This window comes from Schistocerca americana, chromosome 2, assembly GCF_021461395.2.
Source record: "Schistocerca americana isolate TAMUIC-IGC-003095 chromosome 2, iqSchAmer2.1, whole genome shotgun sequence".
In the NCBI taxonomy this organism is placed as follows: Eukaryota; Metazoa; Arthropoda; class Insecta; order Orthoptera; family Acrididae; genus Schistocerca; species Schistocerca americana.
The window spans coordinates 1,107,633,023-1,107,650,890 of record NC_060120.1 but is presented as its reverse complement, the minus strand read 5'-3'; the positions used below and the strand labels follow the sequence as shown (position 1 = coordinate 1,107,650,890).

Genomic DNA, 17,868 nt, shown 5'->3' with positions numbered 1-17,868 from the left:
CAAGTGTACAGAGCACATTTGAGGTTGATTTGAATATTTCCCGAAACGTTTGGTTTAGATAATAAATAAGGTAAAGCAGTTTCTATTACCAGCCAATAATATTTTATTACAAACTAAGCAATCCGTGATACTGGACCAGAAGATATGACTTACTTCTTCGAGGTGTCCTTCAATAAATATCTCAGCATATGTGTCTGGAATAGTAAGTACCTCTTGCTGTTGAAAGTATCATAAGTAGAGAGGGATGTGGCTTTTGGAAATCCCGCACCACACACTGACAGAGATAGGTCGTACTTTACTGACTCCTCTGAGAGAGCTGAATTTTCGAGTGACCAGTCTTGTCTTAACCGATTCCTCTGTTGCTTCCTCGTATAAAAACTTCATAATTATAAATGAAAATCACAGTATAGTCCATAATCTACAGAATTTACTTTTTGCTAACCAATTCTCGGCTTATCATCAGACCTTAATTGACTGTCGTCTTCCATGAAGATGCAATATTTATGAACAACACTGACAATCATGATACACATCAAGACTGAGATACAAACACAGCGAAAATGTCCTCTAAATTAAAACTGTTAAAGAGCAGATGAATGGAAAAGGAACAACCTGGGAAACAGTGCCAAAATAACAAATTAGTTAAAATAACAGTCACAATAAAATATAACTAATATGTGAAGAGAGTAGTGATGTATAGCCTGCAGAGATATTACATATGGAAGACAACATAGAAACATAGTGCCGGCCGGGGTGGTAGAGCGGTTCTAGGCGCTACAGTCTGGAACCGCGCTACCAGCACTGTCGCAGGTTCGAATCCTGCCTCGGGCATTGATGCGTGTGATGTCCGTAGGTTGGTTAGGTTTACGTAGTTGAAAGTTCTAAGGGACTGATGTCCTCAGAACTTAAGTTCCATAGTGCTCAGAGCCATTTGAACCAGAAACATAGTAAACTATAGAATTGGCAGTTGTAACTGTTATGCTCTGCTAAATTTTCGAAAGAAGGTTTTTACTTTTGTGTTTCAGGACACCTTCAGATCTTAATCTCACTGTGCACGCGATTAACTTCATGCTCGCTAGTGGTTGTTTGTAACCATTAATTGTACTGCATGAGAAACTTTTATGCTTAAATTACCTACATGCGCAATTACTTGCGTTATGTACAGTTCTTATGAACAATACACTGCATGAGATAACTATATTGCTGTGTAAACTTTATATGTAATCTCAGTACTTGGCTATTCAACTAAAAACAGTTGCACAGCTACCGAAATAAGGTATGAATGTATGTCAAACCAATAACTGTCACATTGAATATAATATTTTTCCTAAGTGCACAAAGCAATGATATATTTTCGTCCTGATAATCTCTTGGATTACCTGTGTGGCAACAGATAATCCATAATGGCAATGCAATTGCATTTCTATGGAAAATTCTGAAACAAGTCACACATCTTTTACCATTACTACAAACAGCTAGCGGAGTGCAATACAAGTGTGCTAAGCATCAGCAGATTATCAGTTAATAATCGGATCCCCCCAGCTGCAATACTAGTCAGAATTGCTATGCTTTAAATCGTTTTAGGTAGCGAGTAGGACGTGGAGGTTAAATGACAAGTCATCTGAAAAATAATGGTATTTCAAGTTCATATTCATTAATAGAAATTAGAGGATATGAAATTACATATTAGACTGGTCACAATCATTAGCAAATTTTTATACTTTGAAAAGTTAACTCTATATACAAAATTTAAATTTTCAGTTGTTTGAAAAGAAAAAGGATAGAGGGTGGTGTAATTCTTTTCATACGTGCATTCTGCAGTACCAACTAGTCAAACAAAATGAGTTACGACGCCGCTCGGATTAGCCGAGCGGTCTAGGGCGCTGCAGTCATTGACTGTGCGGCTGGTCCCGGCGGAGGTTCGAGTCCTCCTTCGGGCATGGGTGTCTGTGTTTGTCCTTAGGATAATTTAGGTTAAGTAATGTGTAAGCTTAGGGACTGATGACCTTAGCAGTTAAGTCCCATAAGATTTCATACACATTTGAACATTTTTTTGAGTTACGACATTTACAGATTAAAACTAAAAATGTTTTCTAAACGTGACGCCCCACTTTTACAACGCTAGCATACGCCATAAATTGCCTTCTTTAACGTCTACTAAGTTGCTCCATCTGAATTCTGCGATCTGATCCACTTCAGCCAATGCTTGATGAAATAGTCTGGCCCATATGAATTGACTGCTTGACAATAATATAGACTTTGAAATCCAGAGACTCTCGTTTATACATGTACTCAGGAAAAGTGTTTTCTATTGGCAAATATCGCAAACAAAACTTCTGCTTCTTATAATGCAACAGATTTTAATCATAACAACCCTTAATCACCCCACCCAAAGAGGAAATTCACAGAATGTTTCTCGCTAAAAAATATAGGAGAAATGTTCCAGAAATTCTTTCACCAACAAAAATTGGGAGTATTAACACTTGAATATATGAGAAAATGGGCGGAAGTATGGAAGGCTGAGCATCCAGTGTTTCCAAAACAGGAAAATGTAATTGTATATTGAAAATAGTAAATAAACAAAAGATAACTAATAAACCTGGGCGTTGATAATCTGATATCCGTATCTAAATATTTGTAATGTCACTAGAAATGGGAAAGACAACTAAGATTGTAATGTTTATGAGGAAGTTGAAGAGACAGATTCCACAAGTAAATAACCTACAGAAAATTATGTAGTATAAATGTAATCATAAGTGCAAAATACGGAAATAAGAGGATCAACAAAAATTGTATATTTTGAGCGAATAAGTAAACCGAATGACTTGCAGTGATTAATAACATGTTGACAGTAAAGTGGTGTCTTAAAAACATGTGGACTGCTATGCTAAACTGAAGGAGGAAACACACATGGGACAATGCCATGCTTTGGGAGGCGAAAGTAACAGAAGCAAATGTCACACAAAGTACACATTCCTTTATTGAGGATACCCTATTAGCTGACACATGTAGTCACAATTGAACAGAGAGTCACGTATTTGTGGGTTACATGCAGACTCGGTGAGCGCAGCAAAGTGATGAGTTTCTCCACAGACAACCAAAAGATCCTAACGAAATAGCAGTAGTGTTGAAAAGGACTGATTCAGAGAGGGCAGAAAGTTGAATCAGTTCTTCCACTGACAGCCCAGATGTTCAGTATTGATGAAATAACAATTTTGTCAGCTGTTTCCTCGTACAGCGTCACTTTCACTTCATCTCAATCGTTTTTGAAGAAAGAAGAGGCAATGTGATGAGGTGGAGAACCAACAGCGTGGTAATGTTTACATAATGAGATACTTGACACGGTGCTCCACCTAATTTTCTCTGGTCATCCATTTAATGAAGCAGAGCTACAAGTCAAAATTCAGTGTTTCCACCATCCCATATAAGGCTCCTCTGAAATAATTTGCGTATGTACATCTTTACAGTAGTGAATACCTGTCCAGAATGCATGAAGTACAAATCATAGGAAATTAGACACTATCTGTAATGTATAAGTACCCCATTATGGATCAGAATATTTAGTGAACATATATACATTGTTTGATATACAAGGAATATTATATATCATGAAACAAAACATATAGGTTTATGATACATATAAGTATATTACACAGTGAAATTCTAATCTGTGTACATATTATATTATGAAGGTATTCAATAACGTGGTTGTGGTATCTGCTCACTGAACCTTTCTCAGTACTTTTGCACACAAAATGACAGTAATCATATCTTACAACTAATTAACCTGTTCTTTCATTTCTCTTCTACATTTCATAATGTATATGTAATGAAAGTACTTAATTAAGCAGTTGTAGTCCTGTCTCAGCTCAAAAAGCTCTTCAATATGTAGTTCCATTCTTTCTTTGATAAACATTAGAAATTGAACAATGAAACACTTTGTTTTTAATACCTTTTCGGACAGAACTGTTTTTCATTAATGCTTGACTTCAATCTCCAATCCTTAACAGGTCAGAATATTTGTTACTGTCATATACAACGAAGATTGTTTCAGGAATTAGTAACTAAAGAAAATCTATAAACATAGAAAATAATGTGGTAAAAATAATATTCCAACTTCAATATATTATAACGACACTGACAAAAGATAATGCAAAATTACCCAGCAGTAAAGACACTCAACATTACGGTACCATTCTCCACCAAACATATCTTATATCTATACAGATAGTTGTCAAGCTCTACCTTATGTATGAGTACATACTGCTGCACAACATGTTTCTTCAGAAGTCCCTCCTAGTTATGGTGAACCTGAGCTATTCTTATTCAAAGTTATTTTCCATCACATGTTAAACCATTCAAAAAAGTAATTTTATATTTAACACATGTGGAGACCTCATGTCTTACGAATCCTTAACATCTCCACTTCTATAGCATTTGCCTGTGAAATCATTTGAATGTGGAAAGGACTATGGAACACAATGAAAAATTTGTGCTTACGTGGTTTCCTTAATGTGTCAATTGGTGAAGTCTGACCACTATTTTTGTCTTAGAGATTTCCTAGTCAACCACATCATGATGACGTAGCCATCATTGTGGTAGTAAGGGTATTACATCCATTATTGTTGCTTTCTTGTTTTTCAGCAACAGAAGTGAAGATGAACAGACGAAATAAGAATGAGGTGTGTTCAGTAACTAATGCCACAATTTTTTACTCAGCCAATATTGGTTGAAAAATGCAGAATTTGTTGCTAAATATCGTGGAATATTCTTGCAGCAACCCCTGTAGTTTCACGAATTTCCGGTAGCTAACAACGCTATATGAAACCTCAAAGTGGCGTCTACAAATAAGGTATGTTTCCGGCAGAGATCTATAATTAAGTTTGTTTTGGTGAATAACAAGATAAGCGATAATATTACTAGGTTCAGCACAATGTCTATGGAGACATGGCAATGAAAAAAAGCACGGTGACTCATGGATGAGGTATTCATCATCATCACAACAACACCATGGAAATGTGTCCAATTCCTGTGTTCCAGCCGCTTGCATATGGTAGTGGTTCTTGGAATGTTCATAACTACAAAAATGTAGAAAACCTTTCCTTCTCCATGGACGCAAAGCCTCACACAAATCTATGTACCTAACAATAGCTCACAAACTCCATTGGACTGTTCTTCCTCATCCACCCTGTGGTCTGGATACCGTACCTCCGGACTTCCATGAGGGATGCATTCCATTGGAAGCCATATCTGTATGATGGGGATGTTATTGATGCAGCAAGACGTTGGCTCCAACGTCGACCAGTGGAGTGGTACCATGAGGGCGTATAGGCTCTCCCAGTAAGGTGATGTGAGGCCGTCGTGTTGATCGGGGATTATAATGAAAAATAGAGTTTTGTAGCCAAAACAGTGGGGTAAAATAAGCTATCTTGGAATTATATACAAAACGAACATGCTTTCAGAAAAAAATGTATTTCATTATTTTCTGCACAAACGTCGTTCACTCTGAAAAATGTTTAAATTTTTATCCTAAGTTTTATGTTGGCGATAACAATATAATGTACAAGTTTTCCCAGTTCTGTCATCAAGGATTTGAGGTGGTATGGTATGTGATATAAAATTGATGTAACCATCGAACATCATAAACTGGACACTCAGTAATGTGAACAAAATTGAGATTTATCAACAAGGCCAACTGCCTTGAGGAAATTTTGAACTAAAGCTGCAGACACTGACTTAACAATTGCTTTGCACAATGGGGTGAATGATACAAACTTATAAGTGTGTTTCGCAGCTATAAAACAAACGAAAAGCCATGGTTTGTTTTCGGAACTTTGCCACACAAGTCTACAGTTGCTAATTCTTTCAGTTCGGCTGGCACCATAGGAAGCATTGGAGTATTGTGTGGAATAGTAGGACTTTTTGCTTTCTGACAGAGTTTGCACTTCGCTAAAACATGACAAATTCTCATCTCTAAGTTGTTGAAATAACATGTTTACGTAAATTATTAAAACATTTGCAAGGACCAAAGTAGGCATAACTAAGGTACTTATAAACTAAATTGTTGGGTATGCTCAGAAGGCAATGAGAACCGTTAGGATTTTGAATTCTGAATGGAATGTTGTTTTGTGCAAAATGATATTCTCTCAATGGAGTATTCGTTTTAGCATACCACTCCTCCTTCACCTCCTTCATAATACGGTCTTTATTTTGTTCCTTGCCAGTGTTTCCTAGTGATAAAGAAATATAATTTTCAGATCCTACCTAATTCTTTTCATGGTAGTCATCACAATTCCTGTAATTTATCCAACATGTGCATGTGACGGAGCATACCAGTGATGTTTTGTGCCCTGCAAATACAAACAAGAGTGCAATGAAATTTTAGCAAATACAAGTCCCAGTATGCTTATTCATAATGTTTTAGTTTAGCAGTGATTAAAAATTTGCATGCCCAGTGGGCAGTATATGGTTTAGTGTGTTTCACATACACAGAGAAACGGAATGTAGTGAAGGCCCAGACCTCAGACAACGCTTCTAATTTTGTAATAAAGTGATGACATTCAGATTATGACAGGATACGATTGACAAATGTCCACCTACTGTGAGTAATAACACCATCTTCCTGAGCTTCTTCAAATAATTGTATCCTATGACATGTTTTCGAACTGTCTGTAGAAATACAAAAAACACAAGTTAAATCAGAGTGAAATAATGTAGGAGTAGCAGGGAGAGTAGCTTTGAAACTTTGGAATTTGGCCCGAGTCTAATAGTCCCAGCGTCACGCTGTTTGCTTCCCTGTGTGTTCATATAATCTAGATGTAGACTTATTCTTCGAATTAAGGGAAAAAACGATAAAAACGTAAGAGGTCTAAAGTTCTCTAACTTGATGCTGGCATTTCCTCAAAAGCTTTTAACTTCCCTGGGTCCAATTGAATGTCGCCTGCCAAAATAATGTGACCAAGAACTTAATTTTGGGTTTTACAGATTCTAAATTTTCAAGATTAAGTGTAATGACCAAATCCGAAAATACCTCTCTCTAACAGTGAATGTAGTACATGGCTCGGTTCAGACCAAGACTCTGCTGCAATTTATTTGTCATCTGCAAAAGATGTAATCTTTTCGCTCAATGTGTTAGAAAGAATAGTATTTAATTCTCGAATGAAAGCAGCTGACGACATGTTAAGCCCAAATGGTAACTTACAGAATTTATACCATGTCCCAAAACAAAAAGAATGCTGTTTAGTTTCAACAAGCAGGATCAGTTCAGTTTGCCAAAATCTGGATCAAAAATCAAGAGAAGACAGTACGCAAGAATTTTTAACATTGTGCAGCCCTGTCAGCAACTGTGATAATTGAACATATAACACGTCAGCCTCAGTTGCAAATAGAAACCAATCTTTACCCAGGTTTCAGCCAAAATAATTTGGCCTTATTCAGAAGCCAGTGACACTAAACTACTGCATGCCAAAGTGTGGCCATGCCAAGTATAAGACCGTACCACTGTAGTATCCAGTCATAAATCTACATTAGTTGGGATGAAGAGAAATTGCAGGCCCCACTGCAGTGGGGCTAACCTAAATTTATAGCATTTGTAGACTTAGAAAAAGCTTTTGACAAGGTTGACTGGAATACTCTCTTTCGAATTGTGAAAGTGGCAGTGGTCAAATGCAGGGGAGCGAAAGGCTACTTATAATTTGTACAAGAACCAGATGGTGATTATGAGAATCGAGGGGCATGAAAAGGTAGCACCGGCTGGGAAGGGAGTGAGACAGGGTTTTAGCCTATCCCAATGTTATTCAATATGTATATTGAGCAAGCAGTAAAGGAAACCAAAGAAAAATTAGGAGTAGAAATTAATATCCATGGAGAAGAAATAAAAAGTTTGAGGTTTGCCGATGACATTGTAATTCTGTCAGAGGCAGAAGGAGTAAATATACTGTGAAACCGTAGTCAAACTGCACAACTCCCGTAAATATATTTCTATAAGTTGATCGTGGGTAGGCCCCACGTATTATTCTTGCATCACGTTTTTGAACTGAAAAAAGTTTCACAACCTTGAGCTACCCCAGAAAGTTATTCTATACGATTTTTTTAATCGTCTTTTGACTCGTTTGACTCGACCCGCCACGAATTCAACTCCTATGCCAGATGCTTCGTCTCAGAGTAGCACTTGCAACCTACGTCCTCAATTATTTGCTGGATGTATTTCAATCTCTGTTTTCCTCTACAGTTCCTACCCTCTAGTACATAAGAAGTCATACGCTCCAGAATGATATTTTCACTCTGCAGCGGAGTGTGCGCTGATATGAAACTTCCTGGCAGATTAAAACTGTGTGCCGGACCGAGATTCGAACTCGGGACCTTTGCATTTTGCGGGCAAGTGCTCTACAACTTATCCTACCGCTTAACTCTGACGGTCAGAAATTCCATGGTAGTCTTACTTTTGCTTTCTCCTTCTATCTTCTTTCGGACTGCTCTACTGGGTCGTTACTGACTGGCGTTCGGCGCAGAAAACTACATCTCAATTTAATTTTTGTTCGTTGTTAGTATTCTCGAACCAGCCTTTCCGACTTCCAGATGCCCTAGTCTTAATTCCCGCCATGTCGACTTGCGTTTTTTGTGGATGCCTGAGCCCTCCTCTATGTCAATGGCTGCTCACCGCCAGCTATCATGAACTGAGATCTTCAAGCTCAATTAAAATTCACTTCTCTCGTGTTTCCTAGTTACGATCACAATGTGGTTTCCACCAATCTGTATTTACAAACTTCGCAACCCTCTACATATACTTCCACCTGATTCTTTCTATCCATCATTATTTCAATCTCATTACATCTGACATGGGCATGTGCAGTGAGGTGGCATACCATTTGTGACACTATAAAAGAGATACGCTCATTAAAATTTGTGTCCACTTTGTTTACTGTAAATACGATGTACTTGTTTTGTTCGGTAACTCTTTAGGTGCTATGTGTTGTTTAGAAATGTAATATGTAGAGTAACTCGTATAAATTATTTTGTAGTATGATGCATTTACCTAACGAATTAGTACGATGGTTAGCACACTGTAGTCGCATTCGGGAGGTCGTCAGTTCAAATGCACGTCCGGCCATGCTGATTAAAGTTCTTCTTTGATTTCCCTAAATCGCTTCAGGAAGATGCCGGGATGATCCCTTTGAAAGGACACGGCCGACCTCCTCCATCCTTCCCTAATCCGACGGGACCCATGACCTCGCTGTTTGGTCCCTTACCCCGAATAAACCAACCAGCCTATGATGTTTTTATACTGGGTTGATGCCGTTAGGGAACCTTAGGAAAAGTAATATCGTTGGCAGAGAGTACAGACTTGTGCGGGAGCGCTGACTCTGGATGCGAGTGCGCCGTCAGGGCAGAGCGAGCAGGAAACTTCCTTGGTTGTGGGGCGCCAGAGTGAACACACCCAAGCCGAGTGCACTGTCGAGCCCATGTAAGGCGCAATTGTTACTAGCGAGGCATTAAGAGAACGACGGGCCTTAAAATAAGTAAGTGGCTCCAACAAAATCAAGATCGTGTAACGGAATTGGTCACTGCGAATCAAGCTGTCCTCGTAGTATTACATGGAGCAATGGGAGTATTGTAGACGACAACGAAGACGACGACTTAATATCTGCAACGAACTGTACTTTCATTCACGTTAGCAACTTCGTGAGTCACTACACAGTGACATCCCCAGCGAAATTTATTGCAGTACTAAGCGTTGTATGTAAAAATTGTAGATATCCGGTCTTGTCATTATCCTCGGTTATTGCTACCTACTTAGGGTCCGATTCCTTTCCATTATTGAAGCCCCTAATATTGTTGTCTAGATAACTAGAAGAAAGATATTAAAATCATTGCCAGTTTTGTTTGTTCGCCAAAAGATAGTTGAAAATAATTAATAATGCAGCCTCAATAAGTTAACAGTGTTGGTCAATAATGTTTATAGGATAAGTCATTCTTGCTAGTTGACTGAAGACAAAGTAAACTAAAGTAAGTAAAATGGAGGTTATTCTGGCAGTCTCAAATTGATAAGAGAACAGCTGGTTTTATATGCACGAGAGCTCACTCTGTTTGATACACTTTTACGGAATCCCTTTTTTACAAAGGTTCTGTACTATGTACACATATACGGAAATATTGCAGACCTTTGATGTAGCGAGGTCTGAAGAAGACGCTACTGAGCCGGTGAAACTAGTAGCCTAACTATACTTTTCAAAAATACCTGTTCATGGTATATACAGGGTGGTCCATTGATAGTGACAGGTGACTGGGCCAAATATCTCACGAAATAAGCATCAAACGATAAAACTACAAAGAACGAAACTCGTCTAGCTTGAAGGGGTAAACCAGAAAGCGCTATGGTTGGTCCGGTAGATGGCGCTGCCGTAGGTTAAACGGATATCAACTGCGTTTTTTGAACAGGAACCCCCATTTTTATTACACATTCGTGTAATATGTAAAGAAATATCAATGTTTCAGTTGAACCACTTTTTTCGCTTTGTGATAGATGGCTCTGTAATAGTCACAAACGCATAAGTACGTGGTATCACGTAACATTCCGCCAGTGCGGACGGTATTTGTTTCGTGATACATTACACGTATTAAAATGGACCCTTTACCAATTTCGGAAAATGTCGATATCGTGTTGATGTATGTCTATTGCGATCAAAATTCCCAGCGGTCGTTTGCTGTGTATGCTGCTCGGTATCCTGGAAGACATCATCCAAGTTTCCGTACCGTTCGCCGGATAGTTACGTTATTTAAGGAAACAGGAAGTGTTCAGCCACATGTGAAACGTCAACCACGACCTGCAACAAACGAAGATGTCAAAGTAGGTATTTTAGCCGCTGTCGCGGCTAATCCGCACATCAGTAGCAGACAAATTGCACGAGAATCGGGAATCTCAGAAACGTCGGTGTTGAGAATACTACATCAACATCGATTGTACCCGTACCATATTTATATGCATCGGGAATTGCATGGCGACCACTTTACACGTCGTGTACAGTTCTGCCACTGGACTTACTTGACTTAATTCCTTTGGCCCCTATGGGGGCATAGGGCATCCAGGAGAACTCGCCATCCGTCTCTGTCTTTGGCCATTTGCCTCAATTCTGCCCAGGTCTTGCCAACTCTTTTTGCTTCCCCTTCCACTGTCCTCTTCCATGTGCCCCTTGGTCTTCCTCTCTTTCTTGTTCCCTGGGGATTCCATTTCAATGCTTTTTTCTCGATGGCTCCATCTGGTTTTCTTAAGTTGTGCCCCAACCATCCCCACTTTCTCTCTCGTATCTGGTCTTCTATAGGTATCTGGTTTATTATTCGCCAGAGCTCCTCATTACATATTTTTTCTGGCCACCAGATATTCATGATGCGTCGAAGACATCTATTTATGAAGCTTTGTAACTGGGATGTTATCTTTTTATCCATTTTCCAGCTTTCACTGGCGTACAGGACAGCCTTCACATTTGTATTAAAAATACGGATTTTTGTTTTATACGTGATATTTCTATTTTTCCATGTTGGATACAATTGTATGAAGGCAGCATTTGCGTTTTTAATGCGGTTTTTCACATCATCTCCAGCTCCACCATCTTCCGCCACTATACTACCCAGATACAGGAATGAGTTGACAGTCTCCACCCGCTGCTCACTTATTAACAATGGCACCTCCATGTTCCCTGAATTTACCCTCATTTCCTTTGTTTTGCCTATACTTATCTTGAGGCCAGCAGTCTCTGCTTCTTCTTTCAGCAAGTTCAATTTAGCTTGCAAATGCCACTATCTTCAGTCTGAATTCCGCCAAAACTAGGTGGTGGTCACTTCCGACGTCTGCCCCTCTTCTATTTCTGACATCTAACAGAGAGTGTCGGAACTTGCGGCTTATGACTATGTGGTCTATTTGATTTTCGGTAACGTGGTCTGGAGAAGCCCACGTTATCTTATGGCAGTTACGATGTGGAAACAATGTGCCTCCAATGACTAGGTCATGTTCAGCGCATGTATCTACCAACATTTCACCATTTACATTCCTGATCCCCATTCCATGCACGCCCATGATATGTTCTAGCCCTTCATTTTCTGGACCAACTTTTGCGTTCAAGTCATCCATCAAAATTTTTATGTCCTTGGAATTTGTTTGTCTAAGGACTCCGTTAAGCTCTGTATAAAATGCATTTTTTAATTCTCCTTTAGCTATTTCAGTAGGTGCATAGCATTGAATTACAGTGACATATCGCACATTTGTTTTAAAGCGTGCGGTTATTATCCGTTCTGAGACTGGTTTTCACTCCAGTAAGCTCTTCTTGCTGCTTTTAGATAGTAGGAGCCCTACACCATTCCTATGCATCGCGTCCTCACCTGTCTGACCCGCATAAAGCAACACTCCACCATTTTGTGTTTGGAATTCCCCAGATTCTGGACACCTTACTTCACTTAGTCCCAATATATCTAGTCGGTAGTTCTCCATCTCTTTTTCAACCTGTCTTAGTCTCCCTGCCTCTCTCAACGTCCTTACATTCCAAAAACCGATACGGGTTTTCCTTTTCAGGCCAAAGGTCATATCCTTAAGATCAATCCGGCTACTTCCCCTTTTAGTTTCTGTGATATGTGTTTTTTGGTGGTGCGGGTTATCAGCCCACAGCCCCCGAGTGTCCTCGTGGGGCTGCCACCTCATGGCCTGGTCACCTGCCAAGGTTTTATTTCAGGGCCTTACCCCTTAGATAGCTTGTCTTCACCACGACTACAGAACGCTATCCATCCCTTCGCAGTAAGGCCTATGCGCATCAACTGGTTTCCAAGGATCTTCCGCTGTCCACATTAGGGGACTATGTCTGATGCCACACAATCACAAGGAGGAAAAGGAATGGAAGGGAGTGTACAGGATGGGACAGAACAGATTAGGAAAGAACAGGACAGGATAGGACACTAGACGGGACGTTGTGAGACACACTTTGTCTGGATTCTCTATAGAGACCTGTCCGGCTTGGGAGGCCCTGCTGGTAGTTACACCACCGCCGGCATAGCCCTCCACTTCATTGGATCACACAAACCCCCTCGCCAACACTGACAGTGTTTCGTTAAGGCGGTGTCTCCTGAGGGGGACTGCCACTGGGTACAAGAGAGCTTACGGGACGATAACAGATTTTTTTTGCAGGCGTTCTATTTAGTGACGAAGCGTCATTCACCAACAGCAGTAACGTAAACCGGCATAATATGCACTATTGGGCAACGGAAAATCCACGAAGGCAGCGACAATTGGAATATCAACGACCTTGCCGAGTTAATGTATGGTGCGGCATTATGGGAGGAAGGATAATTGTTCCCCATTTTATCGATTGCAATCTAAATGGTGCAATGTATGCTGATTTCCTACGTAATGTTCTACGGATGTTGCTAAAAGATGTTTCACGGCATGACAGAATGGCGATGTACTTCCAACATGATGGAAGTCCGGCACATAGCTCGCGTGCGGTTGAAGTGGTACTGAATAGCATATTTCATGACAGGTGGATTGGTCGTCGAAGCACTATACCATGGCCCGCACGTTCACCGGATCTGACGTCTCCGGATTTCTTTCTGTGGTTAACGTTGAAGGATATTTGCTATCGTGATCCACCGACAACGCCTGACAACATGCGTCAGCGCATTGTAAATGCATGTGCGAACATTACGGAAGGCGAACTACTCGCTGTTGAGAGGAATGTCGTTACATGTATTGCCAAATGCATTGAGGTTGACGGACATCATTTTGAGCGTTTATTGCATTAATTTGGTATTTACAGGTAATCACGCTGGAACAGCATGCATTCTCAGAAATGATTAGTCACAAAGGTACATGTATCATATTGGAACAATCTAAATGAAATGTTCAAACGTACCTACGCTCTGTATTTTAATTTAAAAAACCTACCTGTTACCCACTGTTCGTGTAAAATTGTGAGCCATATGTTTGTGTCTATTACAGCGCCATCTATCACAAAGCGAAAAAAGTAGTCCAACTAAAACATTCATATTTCATTACGTTCTACACGAATATGTAATAAAAAGTGGGGGTTCCTATTCGAAAAAACGCAGTTGATATCCGTTTGACCTATGGAAGCGCCATCTAGCGGGCCAACCATAGCGCCATCCGGTTTCCGCCTTGGAGCTAGACAAGTTTTGTTCTTTGTAGTTTTTTCGTTTGACGTTCATTTCGTGAAATATTTGGCCGGGTCACGATCAATGGACCACCCTGTATACATCTACAACAATTGCTCTTTTAGGTGAAGGGACCGTTGTTCTAGTAAGGGAAATTACATTTGCAATTTGCACAACCGTTTCCTTCGAAATGGTAAATTAAAAACAACAAACCACAGCAAAGAAAATTCCCGAATTCAAAAGGTAAAGCTAGTAGAATTTAAACACGCCCACAACGATATCTATGCTGCACTGAAGCGATCTCACCAAAACAGCACTGATTCTGCATTCACCGAGGCGAACTCAAATACTCAGCAGTCCACGAACAAGTGCTGAGATGATTCATGTCTCCCATTGCCAGTTGGCATTACCCGATTCTACCTTGTTCAATGCCCAATAGCCAGTGCCCGTCTAACAGGTTCACCAAAAATGGTTCAAATGGCTCTGAGCACTACGGGACTTAACATCCATGGTCATCAGTCCCCTAGAACTTAGAACTACTTAAACCTAACTAACCTAAGGACAGCACATAACACCCAGCCATCACGAGGCAGAGAAAATCCCTGACCCCGCCGGGAATCGAACCCGGGAACCCGGGCGTGGGAAGCGAGAACGCTACCGCACGACCACGAGATGCGGGCACAGGTTCACCCAGAAGCCATTCGTCACACAGTGTGGCCAGCATCTTAACGTGTCGCTACCCAGGTCGCTAGTTGGAATTCTTCCTACCATAGCTGGACGTCATTGACGGGTCTATGGTTAACGCGCGTGTGCAAAACTCAGTCTAGTGTGCTTTTACCCATTTCCTACTTGAATGCTACTCTCTTCGTTTAGTTTGTGTTTGTAATATGCGCCAAACGTAACTACTGTGTATTACTTAAATTTTTCTTGTCTTTTGTGTATGAGATCATCCCAAAGACATTGGATTCCCATTGCTACCTTCTATATCTGTCGTTGGTGCAGGATGTGTGTCTTACAGGTATACGTGTGGCATACCTTGCAAATCATGGTGCTAAGCCGTTATCCACAATATCAACTTCCCTAGAAGCATTGGCTAAGCAATTGCGTGCCTCAACGATACAGATAACCGTACTGTAGGTGCAACCACAACGGAGGGGTATCTGTTGACAGGCCAGACATACGTGTGGTTCCTTAAGAGGGGCAGCAGCCTTTTCAGTAGTTGCAGGGGCAACAGTCTGGATGATTGACTGATCTGGCCTTGTAACACTAACCAAAACGGCCTTGCTGTGCTGGTACTGCGAACGGCTGAAAGCAAGGGGAAACTACAGCCGTAATTTTTCCCGAGGGCATGCAGCTTTACTGTATCATGGAGAGCTGCATCAAACCAGTCTCAGGACTGAAGACCACAACAACAACAAGCAAGTTAAGCATGGGAAATTTTGTGAAGTTCGGAAATTGGAGAGAATACAGAAATATTCGAAGCTGCTAAGATTGGTCGTCACCAAGGACAAGCAGGGAAGAGATCAAAACGGAGTGAGTATCAGTCGTAAGTATTATTGGTTTCCTTCTTTGCCACTATAGGTGCGCAGCTGTGATGAGTCTGAGGGTTGTTGTGCATGGTCACATCATACCTGTCTTCTCGTTCTCTTTTTACTTAAGTCCTCTTGTGTGAGGCTACTGGTGACTTCGAACCGAATCTGCCTGTACGACCTTCCCGCTGTAAAGTACCAACGACAGGGTGAAATGTTCAGTTGTTAGGATCAGGTGGCTTCTAACTAATCAATGTCTTACGGAACTGTGGAGGTTGTAAGGCGAAAATTAAGTGATGCAGTGTGTAGAACTGCAAATATGCTCCTTTAGAGGAAAAATTTCGATGCTATAGTCCACGCTCCAGACGAGAAACATACGAGGGTTATTCCGAGAGTGAGGAACGATCAGTTGCGGAATGGAAGCCACAGTGAAAATCCGATATAGTTTTGCACATGTCTGTTGGGCAGTGTCTCTTGTATTCCCATCGATCGCGTTACGTCGTCCTTTTTAGTTCTGAGCACACAGGGAACACATAAAAATAGCTAGAAAAATAGTGTCTCCCGCCAAGTATGAGGCCCTAGTGAGAAATTTCGCCTGAAGCTATGCAGCCAACATTACATAACTGCCGTGCACTTTCTTCTTCAAGACAATTCTCAGCCGCATTCTGCAGGTGCAGTGAAGATGCTCCTGCATCGTTTTGTTGGAGATGTTTGATTACCCACAATACAGCCAGTAATTGTCTCCCTCTTGAGTTTCATCTCTGTTCACATGAACCGCTGGCTATGAAGACAAGATTTTGGCACAGACAACGAACTGTAGGTCAGCGCAGAGAATTGGCGGAAAGCATTGGTGGCTGCCTTCTCTAACGAAGGTACTGGAAAGTTGGTACATCGCTACGACAAATGTCTAAGTCGGAACGGCGACTATGGAAGTTGTAGCTAACTGTTACAAATAAATCAGCTTTGATTTCCACTGTGGTTTCCATTTCGCGACCTATCGTTCCTTACTTTCCGAATAGCCCACGTACAATAAGTACGTCCAATGAAAATATAATGGTTGTGTTCTCGTTTATTCCACTTCCACCACGAGATAACAAATGTATTACGCCAAACAAAAGCCGGATACAGAACAACGTCATTATTAAATCACTGCAACGAAAAAGCGTACTATTTCTACATTCTTTTGGTCATGACAGCTTGCGTTTGTGGACCAAAAGCGAGTTGTGGTGCCAGTCATTCATTGATGCACGTTTTTCCAAGACTGTTGTAAATATTTTGCGATCATTAATGACCGTTTAGAGAAACCGCTTTATCCTCATGTTACGGTGTCTTGCACTATCGTCACAGACTCGCTAACGTATCGAAAGCATGTATGTCAACATAACTGTTAGACATTCCCTGAACAGAGATCAAATATTAAATTTCAGCAGCCTTCTGAAATGACGTGGAAATATAGGGGAGGGTTGCTTAATTGTACCACTTTTAACACTTTGTTATACCGTAAACCAGTAAGTTAGAAAATTAATTAACATTGTCTTCCTCAGCTGCAGGTTGTTGTTCTGGGTATCTGATTCATAAAACGGAAATTATGAAGAAAAAAAAACACTACAGTTAATTTTCTAAACATATGCAACTGGTACGAATTAGGAATCTGATTTTCTAATTTCAGCTATATTTCTTTCGTGGATACTTTTAGATCACTCTAGCAGGTCACTTCGTTCTGCGAACTCGAATAAAAGTTTCCGGAATGCTTAAGCTAAACATCATCTTTTCAAATGTAGAAATATGGTCTTACAATACGTTTGCAACTCCGTTCAAATGGTTCAAATGGCTCTGAGCACTATGGGAGTTAACAGCTGTGGTCATCAGACCCCTAGAACTTAGAGCTACTTAAACCTAACTAACCTAAGGACATCACACACATCCATGCCCGAGGCAGAATTCGAACCTGCGACCGTAGCAGTCGCGCGGTTCCGGACCGCGCACCTAGAACCGCGAGACCGCCGCGGCCGGCCAACTCCGTTCGAAAACATTTTACTGCGCCCTATGTCTTTCATATCTCGTTTCGCGTTTTTGTTTTTATTTTCAGTATACCTCTTAAATATTGACTTAGGCATGTGTTCACATTTATTTAATCCATGAGACCCATTTATGTACAGGGCGTGTATTTTATGTGTGATATCTTAAA

The 17,868-nt window shown here is 40.6% G+C and overlaps 1 protein-coding gene across 1 annotated transcript in view; it reads left to right on the top strand.

Moving 5' to 3' along the window:
- LOC124594709 (PDF receptor-like) overlaps positions 1 to 17,868 on the top strand; it is a 397,833-nt gene that overhangs the window by 331,827 nt on the left and 48,138 nt on the right. The gene's annotated exons all lie outside the window — the stretch shown is intronic.